The sequence below is a fragment of the Ambystoma mexicanum genome, chromosome 5p, assembly GCF_040938575.1.
Source record: "Ambystoma mexicanum isolate Mex_15411 chromosome 5p, UKY_AmexF1_1, whole genome shotgun sequence".
Taxonomy (NCBI): Eukaryota; Metazoa; Chordata; class Amphibia; order Caudata; family Ambystomatidae; genus Ambystoma; species Ambystoma mexicanum.
Genome location: NC_090930.1, coordinates 148,662,602 through 148,682,671, shown reverse-complemented (window position 1 = coordinate 148,682,671; position 20,070 = coordinate 148,662,602).

Here is a 20,070-nt window from a genome sequence, read left to right as displayed (position 1 = left end):
TTACCAATGGCGCGAGGCTAAAAGGAAGACGGTCCTCGCCGTACCGCTTCTTGATGACATCTGGGATGAGGGGCTCGCCCTCCTCAAGAACCCTGCCACGGCGCCGGCAAAGAGGGACCGGTACGAGAAGAAGTACCGGGTCCCCGACGCTGCCCCCTTGTGCCTTCGGGCACAACCTACCCTGGATTCGGTCGTCTCAGCGGCGGCAAAGAAGAAAGCTGGGGGGGGGATCGGCCTCGACATCAACTTCCCCGCCGGATGGCGAGGGCAGGAAGTTGGACACGATGGGACGACGGATCATCTCATCCGCAGCGACGACTATTAAGGTGGCCAACACCCTGGCTATCATAGCCCGCTACGACAGGGAGTTGTGGTTCAAAATCGCCCCTCTGTTAAACTTCCTTCCGGACGCCAAAAGGGCTGAGGCCCTTGAAATCCTACAGGAGGGGGAGATTGCATCGGAACCACGCCATCACGGTGGCAAAGGACATCGCCGACACCGGTTTCCGTCAGTTGGGCAACAGCGTTTGCTTGAGACGACGAGGATGGCTCAAGGCCACGGATTTCCGCCAGGACGTACAAACCAAGGTTTTGGACATGCCCTTCGACGGGAACAACCTGTTTGGGAAGGCGATTGATGAGTCCCTTCAGGCCATCAAGACAGACACAGAGACTGCCCGGGCACTGGGAGTGCTCCAACAACGACGGCCGTCCTTTCGGAGCTGCGGAGGCAGACAAGGTGCCTCCAAGGGATCCGGCAGTGGCTCCTCCACTTACCGCCAAGCGGCAAGATCTTCGTCCCAGGAAGCCTACAGGGGACGTGGCAAGTCAGGTGGTGCCTGTCGTCGTCGACAAGGAGGTCAAGGAGGCAAGGCGGCCTCCAAACAAGATTTAACCGACCGTGGGGTTGGGCCCCTGCTGAAGCACCCCGGTGGGAGGCCGGCTGGCGAGATTCGTCAGCGTGTGGGAGTCCATCTCCACCGACCGTTGGGTGCTGGATGCCCTGGCCCAAGGGCATGCCCTCGAGTTTCAGAAGAAGTGCCCTCGCGTTCCACCCGTGGCCAGGAAGGAAAATCACGTCCCTCAACTACTGTTGGAAGTAAGGGCGATGCTCAAGAAGGGTGCCATCGAGTTCGTCCCAAAGAGGCTTCGGGGCTCAAGAGTTTACTCAAGGTACTTCCTCGTAAAAAAGAAGACAGGAGGATGGCGCTCCATCCTGGACCTACGACGACTGAACAAGTACATCAAGGCACAGAAGTTCCGCATGGTCACCCTCCAGCATGTGCTGGGACAGCTGGAGGAGGGCGATTTCCTGTCGTCGTTGGACTTGGAGGATGCCTACTTCCACATCCCCATTCTAAAAAGACACTGAAAGTTCCTCAGGTTCGTGGTCCAAGGGCGGCACTACCAGTTCAAGGCCCTCCTGTACGGATTGAAGTCGGCACCCAGGGTGTTCACCAAGTGCCTCGCTCCGGTGGCGGCTCGGCTGCGCCTACAGGGGATTCACGTCTACCCCAACCTGGACGACTGGCTCATCCAGGCAAGGACAAGGGAGCTCGCCGTGGAGCACACTGCGAAGACCGTCCAGCTGCTCACGGACCTGGGATTCTCCATCAACTTTCCAAAATCCCACCTGGTTCCGTCGCAAGTCGCCCTGTTTCTGGGAGCCAAGCTCGACACAGTGGCGCGGCTGGCCTCGCCGTCGGAGGAAAGGACCAGGATCATTCTGGGCAAGGTGCAGCGTCTGCTGGCCACAGACATGGCCAGGGTAAGATCTATCAAGTCCCTCCTCGGGATGATGTCCTCCTGCATTTATCTGGTGCGCCTTTGCAGGCTTCGGATGAGACCCTTGCAGGAGTTCCTCGATGCCCGCTGGATCCAGTCGACGGGCAGCTTTGAGGACAGGATCCCTCTCAACGAGACGTTCCGTCAGGCGATCCGGTGGTGGGGTACCCGCTCCCGTCTGTCGGTGGGCACGGACTTTCAGACACCAGCTCACCAGGTGACGGTGACGACGGACGCCTCCCTGGAAGGTTGGGGAGCACACTCCGGAGATCTTCACGCGAGAGGCCTTTGGCTCCTGGAGGAGAAGTCTCTCCACATCAACATCTTGGAGCTCTGTGCGGTGTTCTGGGCCCTCAGGTCTTTTCTTCCCTCCCTCAAGGGCAAGGTGGTGAGGATCTTCACCGACAACACCACCACGATGCTCTACATCCGGAAGTAGGGCGGAACCAGGTCCCTGGCCCTATCCAAGGAAGCCCGAGATCTGTGGCATTGGGCCATCGCCCAAGGGATGTTTCTGGTGCCTCTTCATCTGGCAGGAATAAAAAACACGATCGCCGACTCACTCAGCAGGGAGCTGCGCTCGTGCCACGAGTGGGAACTACGCCAGGATCAAGTGGATCGACTCTTCCGACGATGGGGCGAACCCCAAATCGATCTCTTCGCGACGGCGACGAATTCCAAGTGCCGGAGGTTCGCCAGCAGGTTCCCCCAGCCGAGGAGCATGGGCGATGCTTTCTCGTTCCCCTGGGACGGCCTATTTCTTTATGCGTTCCCTCCGCTGCCGTTGCTGCTCCGGCTCATCAACCAGCTCAAGAGGTCCCGGTGCAGGAGGATCCTTGTTGCACCGGCGTGGCCGAGACAGTTCTGGTTCCCGGACCTTCTGGACTTGTCAACGTCCCCACCAGTCAAGCTTCCGACAGACGCAGACCTTCTCTCAAGAGAAGGAGGCGCCATTCTTCACCACAACCCGGAGTCGCTGAACTTGCTGGCTTGGCTCTTGCAGCACTAGAGTTTGGAGGGTACGACATCCCGGCTGACTGCAGAGAGGTTCTTGCAAAGGCCAGGGCGTCCTCAACTCTCAAGTGCTATGGCCATAAATGGAAGAGGTTCTCTGTCTGGTGCCGTGCACAGAAGATTAACCCTCTGCGGATTACGGCCCCTCAAGTACTGCCGTACCTACTGTCACTGGCCAAAGCTGGACTGGCTCACGCCTCCATCAAAATACATCTGACTGCAATCTCCCGATATACCAGGACGACGGGACGGGCGTCCTTGTGGTCTCATCGCCTGGTGAAAGAATTCATGAAGGGACTATTCCGATCATTCCCGCTGGTGAAGGCTCCTGCCCCGGCGTGGGAGCTTAATGTGGTGCTGACCAAGCTCATGGGGGCCCCATTCGAGCCTATGCATTCGGCGCCTTTGAAGTTCCTGTCATGGAAGACAGCTTTCCTCGTGGCCATCACCTCTGCACAACGAGTGGGAGAGATCCAGGCCCTATCTTGCAAGCCTCCATACTTGACTTTTCATGACACGAGGGTGGTGCTGAGGACACACCCATCCTTTATGCCCAAGGTGCCGTCGGACTTCCACCTCAATGAGCCCTTGGTGTTGCCAGTTTTCTTCCTGTCGCCTTCGTCACCGGCCGAGAGGACTTTGCACTCGCTGGATGTAGCTAGAGCGCTGAAGTTCTACATGGACCGCACGAAGAGTTTTCGAAAGAAGTCACAGCTGTTTGTGAACTTTGTAACTGTGAATCAAGGGAAGGCTCTCTCGAAGACTTCCATTTCCAGATGGCTCTCCGGCTGCATCATGCACTGTCACCGGTTGGCAAACCGACAGCTGCCCGGCCGTCCGAGAGCCCATTCGACCAGAGCGATCGCTGCTACCACGGCGTTCCTGTCTGGTGTGCCCCTGCTGGACATCTGCAGGGCTGCGATGTGGAGGTCGACGCACACCTTCACAAGATTCTACTGCGTCGATCGGGACTCCAGGGAGGAGTCCAGGGTCGGCCAAGCAGTGCTGCGCAACCTGTTTGCCTAAAGTGAGCCTGGTGAGGAGGTAAGAGTTGCTTAATGTTGAGTTGTTGTATTGCTTAATGTTGAGCCTGTTGCCACCTCCCGTGGTTGTGCGTGTGTGTACTGCTATGTATTCTCTTATTCATGAGCATGTGAATCCATGCCAGACCCCATGCTGGAGAAGGAACAAGTTACTTACCTGTAACTGTTGTTCTCCAGCATGGGTCTGGCATGGATTCACATGCAAACCCTCCCGCCTACCCCTCTGCGGCTCTTCACTTGGTCATACTGCCACTTTACATGCTACCAAATCTGAGGGTGGCTGCCGGAGGCGGGGCTTAGGGAGAGGGCAGTCATTGGCTGGGGGCAGTATGACCCAGAGACCAGTGATTGGTTACTACTAAGAAATACAGATCAGAAACGAAACTGATACTGATTTTTTTCTATACCGAGGATTCCCGGCCTGACGACGGGGAATATTCATGAGCATGAGAATCCATGCCAGACCCATGCTGGAGAACAGCTGCTTTGACTTGAAAAGCTATCTTTTTCCAAACCTCCACACAGCTTTGAATTCCTGAACCTTATTTAATTACCTCTTAACTCTGTCAGCTTCTTATCTTTTAGCCTTGGGAACGAGCCTTGATCACAAGGTGTAAGTCATCATCTAACAGGGACCTGTCCTCTGCGCCACCTAGGTTACTTCGACTGAAGTTTATGATGACTTTTACTGGCCCCCTTGGGCCAGGTTATTCTCTTGAGCTTTATCTCTTTAAACTCTCTTCAATTACACTTTAAAACGCTCTTCGTTTATACTTTAAAATCAACACTGTTACTTTTCTAAACTACTCAGTTACTTTCGCATTAATATATACATACCATGTTAATTCTTCCTTTGCCTCTGTCCCCCACAATACATACCGTAATCCACAGACGTCAAGTGCTATTATCATGCTGACAGCCATGGGGAGACCTCCTCTGACAAAATGAGGGCACACTACAGATTAATTTACTTACCCTGTCACTTTCCCTGGGCCTCCCCCCATCTCTGTCAGAATGTCAACATAAGCCTGGGTTCTTGTCCCTGGAAGATTTTTTAGGGTCCCCAAGAACAGTCGCCATGTGAACAGAAAGTCCCTCTGCAACTCATCATCTTCTGGCATCTGTGGACTCTGGCACTGGGACAGGAATAAAGGAATGGATGCCCAGGTACAGGTTCACAGTCATCTTTAATAAAAGTTCAAAAAGACACACTGGAAGGCACAAAGAGCTCCTGAAATCAGCTTGCTTATATAGGCCTTTTCAATGACACAATACTTTCATACAATTTCAGAATTCATATCTGATTGGTTCTCTTAACCAAAATAAAAGCACTCCTTATCTTTGATTGGTTGGGTTATCTGTCACTCACAAAGCCCACACTAGTCACTCTTGGCAAGCCCTGGCTGACTGACACATAGACTGATAAGCTTATTTTAGGCCCAGCCGGACACAATTACACATCCTTTCACTCCTGCCAAGAACCAATCCTTATCTGCTTCTCGAGGTCCTGCCAAACTTAATTGGCAGCTCATACCGTGGAAAACCTCATGAGCTCATTTGTTTGCTGCAAACTAACGCGACAGATCTTTACTAATTGGTAACCTTGCTTGCCTTTATCTAATTTACTATCCTCATGTCTGCTTTTCCCCTCCAAGTTTCAAATTTAATCTCCAGACCAAATTGTTTCACAGCGAGATGCTGCCAAAGACCTTCTACTATGTAAGCATGATTCAGGCCTTTTGACATCTGCTCCCAAGATGCCATTTTTTATTTTGGCATCCATTTTAAATCATCTCTCAGTTTGTTTGGCCATACTATCAAACGGTGAGTCAATTTACTTTTGAGCATAACTCATTTTCTATCCAGTTTCCAAAATACATTTTACATATTCATAATGTGCATGTAATACCTGAGGCACCTTTCGCTTCCTGAGTCATTCTGACCCCAAAAATATATGTCACCCCACATGCACTCTTACCTTCAAAAACACTATAATTCAGATTTTTGCAATACTGGAACCATTCATCAGCCTATCATTTAATCTGTGCTCAATTTGAGGGGGCAGGGGGTCTGGTGCCCTCATACACATGGTTTCTGAGAGGCTGAGATACAAGTAGTGGGACCTCCCAATGACGCAATGGAGATTTTGCTTTTCTTCCAGAAGGCCAGCAACAAAATCCTTGTACCGTTGCTTTTGGGACAAATTCTGCAGCTGGTGCGAAGACAACAATGTACACCCTTGTCTATGCAAAACACCAGAAGTGTTATCTTTTCTACTATCCTTAGCCAATCTGGGGCTCCAGGTTGTAACAATTAAGGGCTATTTGCGGCGCGATCCATCTTTAAGCGCTCGTCAGAAGAATGTTCATATTTCAAAATCCCACTGGTGACACAATTTCTAATGGGACTCACCAATGTGATCCCCCCCATCTCCTTTCCAGGTTCCATTTTGGGACCTTAATCTGGTACTAAAATCTCTAATGTGTGCAACCTTTGAACCTTTACATTCATGTCCGTTAAGGTTGTTTACATTTAAAACCATTCTCTTGGTAGCATTAACTTCAGCCCGTAGAGTGAGTGAATTGCAGGCTCTTTCATCCAAGCCACCCTTTACTATCTTCCACAAGGATAGGGTTGTTCTGAGGGTTAAGCCTTCATTTGTACCCAAAAGCATTTATGATTTTCATGTAGAGCAGACCATTGTATTGCCCACTTTCTATCCTCCACCTCATCCTGGCAAAGAGGAGGAGAGATTACATAGATTGGATCCATGCAGAGCAATGTGCTTTTACATATCTAGATTATCCAAACTTCGTATTGATGATAAGCTTTTTATAGGTTATGCAGGTCACAAACTGGGTCAGGCCTTATCCAGATGGATCATTCTGGCAATTTCAGAATGCTACAGACTGGTGGGCAAGGATCCTCCAGAAGGATTAAGGGCACAATTCACATGGGGCATGGCTACCTCTACAGCCCTGCAAAGGGGTATACCGATCAAAAACATTTGTGAGGCAGCTACATGGTCTACTATTCACACGTACACAAAGCATTACTGCCTTGAGTCTTCCCTCGTTTAGGATGGAAGCTTTGGAACAGCTGTCCTCATTTGGTTCATGGAAACCATTGAAAACTAAACACTTACTCCCTCCACCAAACAAACACTGCTTTGGGAGTCTATCAAAGATGAGGAATACATGGGAGGACACAATCCATTCGAACAACAAGTTACTTACCCCTGGTAATGTTCTTTCGACTAGATGATCCTCCCACGTATTCCTCATCCCCCTCCCGACCTACCCCACAGTAGAATTTCCCAAGCTATTACAGCTTTTGCTCCTTCAAAGCTTAGTACGGTAATGTGGTACGTGGTTATGTGGGTAGTTTCTACTCTAAGAAAAACATAACTGAAGCCAATGGGTGCTGCGCGTGACATATATACCTTTGATGACATCATCCTCAAGACAGAGGCCCTCGAGGGACATCGAGTCAACTGCATCGACGCACAGCATCCTCTGCTGAAAAAGAACATACATTCCGAAGCAGCTGAAGCTGCATATCGAATATCAAATATGAGGAATACGTGGGAGGCACATCCAGTCGAAAGAACGTTACCAGGGGTAAGTAACTTGTTCTTCTGCTCCTCTGAAGCTAGTTGCAGGCTTTCTGGGGTCCCCTACCCCAAGACTAAACCAGTCCTTAATGTTCTGTCAGATCTTCCGGGGTGGTTTAGGGATCTTTTTGGGGGTCAGCAAGGAGGGAGGCAAAAGGACTACTCCCCAACCTTTGTTCTTGACTTGGTTCTTTCCACCACCTCTCTGAGCTATCACTAAGCTCCCTGAGACCCACTGGAACCTCCTCTACCTTTGTAAACCTACCTAGGGCCTGACCTGGCCCTCTCAAACCTCCTACGTCTAAATTACTAAATTGCTCTAGCTTCTTGCCTCTCCTTTCCGTATTTTACTAAACTCTTCCCAAAGCTCATCAACCCTTAAATAATATTCCTTACTCTGGTCAACTGAAACTGTATCACTCTGTTTCCTCACTTTTGCCTATGCCCTCCTCCTGCTCATTTCTCAATGTCTTCTTACTACTACTTTGACCTTTTGTCAGTGCCTCCCATTCCACTTCGGGTATTACTTTCTCCTGCCAACCTTCTCATATTATTCAATCCTACTGTGAAAACAATTAAAATGAAAAATAAATGGAGGAACCAAATTAAAGGCCATAAAGCTAAGTTGTATCAGGCAGACGGTGAAGCGATGCAAGCTGCTCTAAGAGATTCTACAGCCAGATCCTTCTGGGACTTCCATCCTCCCTACTGTCAATACTCTACCATTTGCATGAAGGTTCTAAATTACAAGTTCGACTAAGTAACATGGGAACCCCAACACAGGCGATTAGTGCTACCAATGGTCTGCATCAGGGTTGCGTTTTTGCTCCCACAATATTTAATTTATATGTATCGAATGCTGGTGAAGTGTTAGAAACGGTTGCCTTTGTGCCACCAACTGTTGAGGGAATTAAGGTATCTTAAACCGCTTATGCGGATGATTTAATGTTAATCGATCATACTCTGCGAGGATTACAACGCTTATTAATCGCATTTAGAGATTATACAGTTGCAAATTCACTTTTGATAAGCGCAAAAAAAAAAACATAATTCTGCGGTTTCACCATAGCCCTATAAGAGGAAAAGTAGTATGGTTCCTGAACCATGAAAGGCTGAGCGTGAAACCTCATCTGCGCTATTTGGGTTACCCAATTTTCGGAAATAAAAGGAAGATGAATTTCAGGAAATTTATGGATGCAAAGGTGCAGATACAAATTATCCATCTAAGAAAGATAGATGCAAAATATGGGAAATTTTCATTTGTTTCAACCTTGCATTATTACAAAAGCAATTTGATACCGCAATTCTGCTATGGGCTGGAACTGTTTCCAAAGTGGGCAATTGAAGAAATGGATAGATATGAGGCAAAGATATTGATATCTGTGTTTAGATGTATACCTAAGTGTTTGTCATTGGAAGCCTTACACTATGAGCTGGGCTTGAGCTCCATTAGGAGTATGGTAATGTGGCGACGAGTATCTTTATTTAGGAAACTAATTGTTTGCCCCAAAGATACCATTTACGACCTGCTGGGTAAGGGGATACGAACTGGAACGTGTGTCTCAGAATATTTAAAAGAACTGACAAGAGAATCCCTAGCGTATTTAACTTCATTTAGTGCAACGTATGAGCTGCTCATATTTAATCCAAACAAAGCAAAAAAACATGCGGAACAACTAGATTGGAACATTACTTGTGCTAAAGTTGCAGGAACCAAATTATAAAAGCACTTGGTTTCTGGGTACAAAATCGGTGGTAGTATGGAAACATACCTGGTTAAGTTTCTGGATAAAAGATGGCGAAATTAATTCATGCGTTTCAAATATAATGTGTTGTTGACAGGTGAAATCACAGACCAACGGGAAAGGGGGGAAGGAATACCATCTTTGTGCAGGTTCTGTGGCACTTTTGGGCTGCCTGAAACCTTACAGCATCTTTTGATTTATTGTGCTTCATTGCGAAGTGATCGTATATTACATTTTTTAAAATTTGTAAATGGGGATAATGTGGACCTTGACAGACTATGGTTTGAAATGTTATACGGGAGTGATCCCTTATTGCACCTTGCGGTAGTAATATTTCTACGAAATATCTGTTTATTAGTACCTTAGCATGGTCTGAGTAAATGAACTGTATTTCAATGTATATGTAGCGCTGGTTTGGTTAGCTGCCGAAGAAACTTCAAAAATATTCATTGGATTTTTAATCTTCTGTATTTTGATATATACTAAATGTGTTTTAAAAGTTTATGTATTGTAAGTTGAGTTGCTAATATGTACTTAGTTTTCTGTTGTATACTGTAATGTTCTTTGTAAAGGGTATGTATAACCCATACAAATAAAGATATATATATATTATTCAATCCTTCAATTCCACTGCAAGATTTATTTCCTCCTTTTCTATTGTTCCTACTTCCTTCTTTAACCACACTCTGGGTGTTCCTTTCACATTGTGTGTTATTTTCTACTCCCCTCTTTAACTCCACTCTGAGGTTTTCCTCCCCTTTTTGCCCTCTATTCCTACAACATATTTCCAACCCTCTCCTGGGTTTACTTCTTCCCTGTTTTCCTCTGTTACTAATATGGACTTAGAATCCACTCTGGGTTTTCCTCCATCCTTCTGTCCTCTATTTTGAGTACTGGGTTACAATCCCCTCCTGGGTTTGCCTAACCCTTTCTTTCCTCTTCTTTGTGTACTGGCCTACAAGCCCCTTCTGGGGTTGCTTCACCACTTATTTCCTTTATTGTAGGTACTGACCTACAAGCCCCTCATGGGTTTGCCTCAGCACTCTTTTCCTCTACTTCAAATATTAGCTCACAAGCCCCTCATCGGTTTGCCTCAGCCCTCTTTTCCACTACTTCAAACATTAGCTCACACGCCTCTTGTTGGAGTGGTCAGGAAAGGTCCCAATGCGAAAGAGGGGTTCACGTTGCGCGCACCATATTGGTCGCTGGGGGAGCGCCAAAGGCGGCACGATGTTGCAATTTTACATGTATTCAGCAGAGTTAATGAGAATGGGATTTGCGTTATTTTAGGTGTTACTTTGTGTTTAAATTGATACATTTAAGAATTGCATGCATGCAGAAAGATACATTTCAAAATCACCAATGAAATATAAATGCAATCTGAGTATGGTGTGCCACAGAGCGCCTAGAAGCTGGGCATTGAGGAGCGTCATAATGCGTTTGCGAGAAAGGGGATTTGTTATGAAGAAACCACTGTGAAGAGGACACGGTAGTTTTAAAACATGCATGCACCGACATACATACAGGTGGGTGAAGGAATACATGTTGAGGACAGTTTAGGGAACGTGGTGAAAATATACCAGTCTATAGGCTGTGTGTTTTTCACAGTTTGGCCAGGCACTTCAGCCAGGGCTTTGCGAGGTGAACTCTGTGACTGGAAAAACTGGTTTTGCAGGGTTTGGAGGCCGACGGAGAGGAAAAGAGTAACCGCAACATTATCAGATTGTCAGCCACAAGAGGCCCAGGGTTTTTATGACTTGGCAGTATTGCTGGAAGGAGATGCAATCTTTTAAATCCATGGGAGTTTGTTATTTATTGTTCAGGGGAATCCGGCATTTGCTTTTGACCAGCAATAAACCTGAAGTGAAGAGATGCCTGGGGGCAGGGTTGACCGATACTTTATGGGTTTCGATTGTTTTCTCAGGATTGTGTTCAGAGTTCATGCATGTTGAATGGATAGTTGGTTCGAGATTATAATGAAACAAGGATGCCTGCAAGTCTGAGTCAGTGAGATAGTTGTCACCAGTGCAAAGGAAACTTATTTACTATCCCCCCCCCATATTGTTTGAAGTGTCCTTGCAAACCATGTGCAGTCACGTCTGGGGTGAGAAGGTCCCAAGCCAGCTGGAACATGTAATAAATTATGTTTTTGTTTAAATGTGTAACTATGTGATGATGTCACAACCTACCATGGACACATCCTAAAAGGTGGTGTGCTGTACAGATGAGCTGAAGATGGTAGTTAAGATAATTGTGACCAATGAGAACGGGGGAATTGGAGAAGATTGGATTTCTTTTGTATAGGATTTGACCAATCATATGTGGGGGGTGGTTTGTAATAAAATAAATGGGAGTGTTTTAACTGTTGCAAAAATGTACATAATGTGTCAACTTGTGTGGTTCAGGGAGGTTTGCGTTAGTTTGAGTCTATAGAATCATCTAGCCCCTCCCGACTGATTGTACAATGAACTTACATTACTTACAAACGTGTACTCGCTTCTTGTGGGCCTGCTTTTGGTTAAGGTGATTAGAGGCCCATCCGCACACCCTCCTGGGTTTTCCTCACCTTCAAATCTCACCACTTTCTTCTCCTCTATATGGATGAACTCTTCCTCTCTCCCGCTGCCTTTTCTGCAGCTCCTCTCTCTGGCAGACTCCTGTCTCCAGTATTCCAGACTCCTGTCTCCAGTATTCAAAATCTCTTTGGCGCTGCTCCTCTGCAGCAATCTCTCTTTTCCAGCCTTCTCCAACCCAGAGCCACCTGCTCCTGTCAACTCTCCCACTAGATTGGGCTGCTGGGCTTATATAGCAACACTCCCACTCCCCTGATAGAAATTACGACTGATAGTCTGCAGTTGTGAGCATTACGGTATGAGTGTTGGGTTTGGCTGGTATCTCTCACTTCCTGGTATTCAGATGGAGGCTTGGAGGATTGGGCTGACTCTATATAAACCCTGCTGGCCATTTTAAAATTCTGTATGAAGTCAGAAGCTGAGGAGGCAGCTTGTGTGATAGACTGCATGCTGTGCTGCTGTTGAGCCGGTAAGTGGGTTAAGGGTTGTCTAGGGGTATTTGGGTTTCTCCTAGTGTCTCCCTGTCCATGAAAGGGTTTGTTAGGGCTTCCTGTGCATGGAAGGGACAACTTAACCTCCCTGATCTGTTCCGGGTTTTCTGATTGGGAGAGAAGGATATTGCGGGTGCGGTTTGTATTTGTGTTTGGTGACTGGTTTTCTGGGGACTTTTCTGTCTTAAAGGAAGGGATTGGATGGTTTTCCAGGTTTACTGTATTCCTAGACCCTAATTCCGCTTCCCGGATCCAGTCCGGGTTATTGTTTTGTTTCTCTGGGGCATTATGGAAAATGTATATTCCCATTATTTAAATAATAATTTAGTTTATCTGAGAAGGCAGCTCCCTGTGTTTCTTTTCTCATGGTTGATAGACAGAAGTCCCAGAAGGAGACTTTGTCATAATAGGGATGTGTAATGTTGCATTGTGGTTCCTGTAGTCCAATGTGTGTGTTCCTAGCCTTTTGGGTAAATGTGCATTGGCCATTTACTGCAGCATTGTCACTTATATCGTAGTCCTGCAGCTTGTAATCTGTCATGTGCGGGGGTTGAGGGCAAATCCTGCATGTACAGGGCTTTGACAGGGCATGTATTCTTGTTGTGGTAATCCACCTCCTCACATGGCATGTCAATGGTGCTGCAAGAAAAGTCTGTGTGATGGCACTTGTACTCACCCAATATCCACGTCTTTTGCCCTCTGTGCCTCTCCATGTATCCTGGCAGTGTGCTGTTCCCCAGGATCATGGTGTTGTGGGTGGAACCAAAGATTCATAGGTGACCCGGACATTCAGGGAGTGGAACTGCTTCCAGGTTGTGGTATATCTTTTCAGATGCCAGGGGTGCCACCAACTCTACATCGGTGCAATCCAGAGCAGCAATGACGTTGGGCATGTGGGCTGCTGAATAAAAATGTACCTTCATGGGGTTCACCTATGCTGGGTGGTGGGCAGGGAGGTTTACTGGGAGACATGGTGCACGAGTGCTTCTAGCACTGTCCAGCATGCCTACAGTGTGCTGGAAGGTGCCAATTGCCAGGAAATGCAGGAGCGACACAAGCTTCAGCAGTGGTGTAAGGGTGTACTTATGCTGATCCTGCTCTCTGTCAACCTATATCAGGGTCAGCAGCTCAGCAATGGTCTCCCTGTTCAGCCGTTACAGGGTGAATAGCTGGTTGTCTGTCAAGGACAGGCCCATGGTGATGGCCTGACCGGGGGTATTGACGCTTGCCTTGCATGGCGTCTCCTCCTTCTTTCCTCTGCGTCCTGCTCTTCCAGCCTATGCAGCTCAATGCAGAGCTGGAGCAACTGCATGTCCATGTGCACAGAAGCCAGTTGCGACACTATGGTGTTGCAAAGTGTGTTTGGGGACGGTGTGGGCCTATGTAACATCCCTGAGTGGATTGGGTGCAGCGGTGGTTTCATTTCCATCACCTTTATGCATTTACCTCCACATTTTAGGTGGATGTAAATGCACTGTGATTTTTGCGCTGTTTCAACATTATTACTGCCATTTCACAACATGTAATATGGCGGTAATACAGTTTTATGATTTCAACAGTATTTCCGTCTCCGTTCATTCCAACGGCGGTTATGATAATGATGTGATGTGTTCATTCCATTAGCGGTAAGACCGCCAACAGTAATACAGTTGCCTCCTAATTCGGTGGAACAGTAAAAGTGGTGGGAATACCGTTACTGCCACTTTTAACATATACCGCCAGACTTATAACGACCTCCATTGTGTACTGTCGAGCAATGATTTCTAAACCCTTTTTGACACACATCCAACAGGATTCTCCTGTTAGCCCATGCACTCAGATCTTTTAATAAAATAGTGGCAAAGACTTTGCTGGTCACGTCTAGCAAGGCTACGAGTCTATATTTATTTATGTTCTCTGTGCCTCCTGCTTTATGCACTGGAATTAGTAAGGATTGTTGCCATGAATAAGGAAATCTATTGTGTGTGGTTATAACCCAAAGATAACGATGCAGGAACTTGGCCCAAAGAGCAGGGACGTCATTTAGGTGTCGCCAGAGGTCGCAACTGCGACCTCTGAGGTCTACCTTGCAACCTCTGTGCTCACCCTTGGGACCTCTTTTTTTTGTTTTTGTGTAATGCAAGCTCCTGGGCTGTGGCCAGCACCATGTGGCTCTTTACTTCTGGAGTGGCTGGCTTTCTTGTTCAGGCTCCTTAAAAAAAGATGAAAAATAAGAACAGGAGTGCCACAAGTCTAACACGTTCAGCACTGACCCTAAATAAGAAAGAATAGGAAAACCAAATAATGTGTCTTTCTGGAATTCTATACAATAATTGCTAGACTCATTAAAGGTTTATTTCAGGCACACCTCAGGGGGTGAGTCACTGATTTAGTCTGTTCTTAAATGCCTCAACTCAGCCTTTCATCCTTCTGAGGTCGATAAATGAGTATCTACACAGGTTGGGTGATATTGGGTGTATATTTTTCTATATAAAGCACTTAAGCGTAAGTGCTATATAATAACACATCATTATCATTTGGTCATGGACGTCTGCTTGCATTCACAGTAATTTGGTAATATGGGCCTATACACTCTGATCTTAACGATACATATGGCGATCCATTCTTGTACGAAATGTACATCACATTATAGTGATATCGTAACCATATGTTTCGTAGTGTACAATGCTATGTGATGCCACTTCCTGTTTTGTCAACGGGTGAAAGGTCGTGTTCCATCGCTTCCCGCGATATCACATCGTGGTGAGTCAAATGACATCACTTCCTGTGATGTCATCAGGTGTCAAGGGTCGTGTGATGTCACTTCCGCTACCCCTGGCATTTTGGTGAAATGACATCCCTGTCAAAGAGCAAGGTTCTCCTTCAGGATAATATTACTGAGGCCACCTGGTCCTGGTGCCTTTAAAAATGGTTTCTAAATCATCTACATCGTAATTTCTTATGTCATAATGGTCTCCAGGGCAATCGAGCATCTCCATTTCTTCATTGTAACTGGACTTTTTTATATGCTATGCTATGGTAAAGGACATTTATATGGCACACTATCACCATCAGAGTGGTCCCCTGGTGCTCTGGTGGATCTGTGAGGCAAGACGCTAGGGTGATTTAGTAGGGCATAGCGGGAAAAGGCTGAGAGAGAGTTGTGATGTGCTGTTGACAGCTTCAGTTCGGTGGGCACCGTTCGCTGAGCATAGGTGTGATTTCTGTCGGTAGCCTGTCATGTGCTGTTGTGTGAGGCTATTGGTGATTTGTTTTGTTGTGGCAGTGTAGTGAAGTATGTGCGGATGGCTGTACGGTAGAATTGGTAGTGTTTGTTTAGCGTGTTAGAGGTGTATGTAGAGAATTGAGATATTAGTGGTTGGGTAAGTGGGCCGCTCCAACGTACCTCCTTGCCTCAGTCAGCATTGTTAGGCGTCCCTGCACGTGATGCGTATTAAGGCGTTCCGTGATGGGTCTTTCTCCAAGTTCTGTGCAGAGTTGTGGCCTGTCTGCAGGACTGTCTACTGGACTGTTGAGCTAGTTAGTGGTGAAGTCTCCCCACACCCCTCGGTAAGAGCAGGATCACTTACCTCTGAGATTAGGGCGACTCCTGGGCTCTAGAGGGCACTAGTTAGGTCATCGCTCCCTCGTCTTTGCCTATGCTACCCTTTGTTCGTGGTGCAGTCTGGGACGTGCCCGTCTCATCACAGATGCCTCAGATATGTACAACCCATTGATCTGCTGTTATGATATTTATTAATAACATGGCGGAGCCCGCCGTATCATTATTAACAAGTTCCAGACTTTTTTAGAGCCTTTTGTTGCTAACGTTTTTATTAATAATTGCTACTTCTTGGTCTTGATTGATTTTTTATGGTTTTTCAACCAGTTACTATATCTGTGCTTTAGATGTTTTATAAGCCCCTGCTGTTCTATTGGTACATTATTCTGTTTTTTGCACTTCTCTTATGGTACGTCTGCGTTCTCTCTTCCTTCTATCACTATGTCATAAGTGTCCTGTTTGAGGTTCTTTGTTGTTATCTGCCATCTCGTGCCCCATGCATTTATTGTTTTAGTCAACCATCCTTCTACTTCATAAGGGGTATTTTTTCCCTTCACAGTCCGCTTCCCAATGAAGGCTTATATTCCGATTCATATCTCTTATTGTTTTTGTCCTCCATATTTGATTCCCCTGACAGGTAATGTTGACATCTCCCTCAAGTAATTTAACTGTAACCTGACATATGTTCCATTTAACCTAATGCCCAGGCTGGCATGATCACTGGCATCTGATTTACAAATAGAAATGTCACATACCCAGTCCCAAGGCTTATGATCAATGAAAAATAGTTCAGTGTGGCCTCTCTTTTCCCTGCATGCCACGTAGCATTGCCAGCCGAGTACCTTGGAGCTCTTCCATTCAATATAATCATACTTTGGATATCCATAAAGTTAAGTAGTTTTTCCCCAAACCTATTGCCTTTGGTAATTTAGCTTCAGGGATTGTACAGGATAAGAGTAGGTATCACTTGTTGTCATAGGGTTCTCCAAAATGTGCATTAAAGTCCCCCCATGATAATAGACTTGTCCTGATTACTTAAACCGCTGTCTATCTGAATCTATTCTCTTCTATTAACTATTAAAATGTATAGAAGCACGGCCCCATCTGGTGAACTGTGCACATTGATTATAAGTATGCAATGCTTTGAATTTACCTGAATTTTGCCAGCCATAAATAGGGGGAGGCTATTGAGCACTCCACCTCCTCATACTTCAGTTTATTGCTAATTCCAATTATTATACCATCTATCGGCAACCCAAGTTGCCTTTACTAGCGTACTTTGATGTTATGCTAAAGCTGTACATGTAGAGCCTGCTTCATTGAAGTTTCCTGGAGTATAAATATGTCGGTTTCAGATAGCGTTTGACGAGAAGTAGATGCTCTGAGTAATTGTCTAAATACTGTAGTATTACAGTAAACGATTTTAGTATATTTCCTCTTGTTGCTACGATCTACAATTGGGCCTAGGTTGTAAGATAGCTGGGAGCCATGCCAAGTGTACATTCTCGGAGCGTCAAATGTACGTTTATCACTTTGGTCTGTTTCGATCTTCCTACCTTCCTTAGAGCAGATCATTTTTACTATACATGGGTCATCGAAATTGCGAAACTTTAAGGGCTCTTCCATGGTAATCTCATTTCCCATTTTTCAGACTAATTCGCAGTGGTTTAATGTGAGAGACAAACATGTGCGTAGATTTACAATGCACCATTGTTGTCCTGACAAATAGTTTTGTGCAGTGCTCCACATATTCAATATCGCTATGATTGAGAACTCTCAGCTCTGGTCAGGCCCGCCATCGACAGTCTTAATTAGCTCCACTGTATTGTGAAGCTGTCAGAAGTACCATTAGGGGTGATATCATCTGTATGCACCAATGCATTTGTTCTAACCATCAAGTTTTGACTCTTGGCAGTATTATTGCATTCTGCTAGTATTTGTTCACAGATTCCATCTCACTCTGGTACCTAGTTACTTGGTCTGAGGAGGTCGGGCAGTTGCTTTCAGGAAAGGGCTTCACCTGGCCCCCAGTAAATTGTCTTCTTTCTCGCATCCAGGGGAGTCAATGGATTTTATTAACCAAGCATCCAGATTGCTTGCTTTCAGTTTATATCTTTTCTTATTTCTTTTCCTGCTTTCCGCTTGTTAACTGGTGCACTGGATGCCTATTCTTCAATCGTTATGTTTCTGTTAGTGACATAGGCTTGTTAATGCTTATTTTGTTTTTTTTCTCTTTTTTATTTTTTTGTCATCTTTTGTGGTTTGACATACTGAGCCCCCGCAGGTGACATAACATCTTTTTCTGAAATTGTCCCGAATTTACCAGATCCCGATCCTCACTGAGCTCCTCTCCACAATTAGTAATGCTGTTTGAGATGATTATGTAGGGGAAGGAAGAGACAACCTCCCTTGCATGATTTCTTGTTGAGTTTCCTCTTTAGAGTCGGCAAAGTTGTTAACTTGTGCCACTGCTCTTCCTCGCCCAACCCTCTTTCCATAGCTCCTCCATACATGTTTGAACTCTGGGTGCTGAAAGAGGCCCTTTCCATTAAGGAATGATTGTTATATAAGAGCCCCTTGATGCGCCCACCATGGCAAATTGATCTCGCTGTGTACTTTGCGTTCTCAAGCAAGCTTTTACCACAGTTTATATCAGAGGTTTTTACGCATCTTTGACATTTTTCGATTTCATATTTTCCGTATTGGGGTTGAGGTTTGTATGCTGGACATCTCTGTTTTATCATAGCTCTCATACACCAAATTAGGCGAGCCGCTCAGATTACTCAACTCCGCTCCGCGGGTCCGTATGGTTCTAATGGTGTGTAGCACAGCAGAGACCTTTTGCAAACTACAGCAAATTACCTCGGTGTCCACTCGTCCTCGTCCAAGTACTTACTTCATGAGGCCCCTGCCGGTCCAGCAGCGAGTTATTGTCTATCGCTGCACAAGATAACAGACTTGCAGCGATCAAACGAGAGTTTCCATTGTTTTTATCACTGCCTCTTCCTTCTCCAACTGATATGGGATTTGCTGGTTCAAAAAATTTGATTTCCGTTGCTTTATATGTGATGAGGGAATTACTTTTACTCCCTGTCATTTCGCCCTTCTTGTTGTGATTTTTCTTTGCATTTTTTGATGCTGTTGTTTGATTAAGCACGTTATACTTCATTTTAACTTGAGTGCCAGTATAATCTTAGGCAATGCCTCTAATGGAGTCTTACCGTCATGAACGGAAGATGCTGTCACATATCCCAGCGCTCGGCTTCTGCTGCTGCCTGCAGACTGCTAAACTACCATAGCACTTTGCACTCTTCCAGCAATAGTTCCAGAGACTCTCAAGTCCTTCCCCTCAGTAACTGAAGACTGCTACACTACCATAGCACTTTGCACTCTTCCAGCAATAGTTCCAGAGACTCCTTCCCCTCAGTAACTGAAGACTGCTACACTACCATAGCACTTTGCTCCTGCCTGCAGACTACTGTACTACCAAAGCATTTGGCGCGGCAAGCGCTTTTTGAACTCATCGCCTCCAGGGACGAAACGAGCGAGGGAGCAGCTCGTATAGCACGCATAGCACGTCCTCCAGCAGTAGTTGCAGAGGCTCTCAAGCTCTTCTCCTCAGTAACTGCAGACTGCTTCCTTAATATACACATTCAAAGGGATTGTGTCCTCCAACGTATTCCTTATCTTTGATAATACGTCTCCAGCTTGCTGGCCTCGGAAATTTTTTCTCTGTAGAGGGCGCTGCGCATCGGCGTCCGCCGAGTCGATGTCCCTCGACAGCCACCGTATCGGCGCCGACGTCACCATTCCCATAAATAGCCACGCACGGCGTCCGTTGCTCAGTTCCATTTTTCCGCGCTTCGTGGGGCCTCGGAATATCGTTGATCAGTTCAGTCTGATAAACCTCTTATAAACCCTCAATAAAACCAACTTGTTCTCGATGGCTTCTTCATCCGAACCGACGACTCCGCAGTCCGGCTTCAAAAAATGTCGAGACTGTGGAAAGAAAATGTCGATAACGGATCCTCACAGGATCTGTTTGTGGTGCTTGGGAGTCGAGCGCCATTGTTCGGAGTGTGAGGACTGCATGTCCATGACGGCGAAAGCCTTGAAGGAGCGCAAGGGGAAGCTCGAGAGAGGTAAGTCAGTCAAAACCTCCTCGAAAGGTTCTTCGGCCGAGTCGAGGCATTCGTCTCCTCGCCATCGAAAGCATTCCCATTCTAGGTCTCGAAGTAGCTCCCGCCACTCGTCGAGATCTAGAC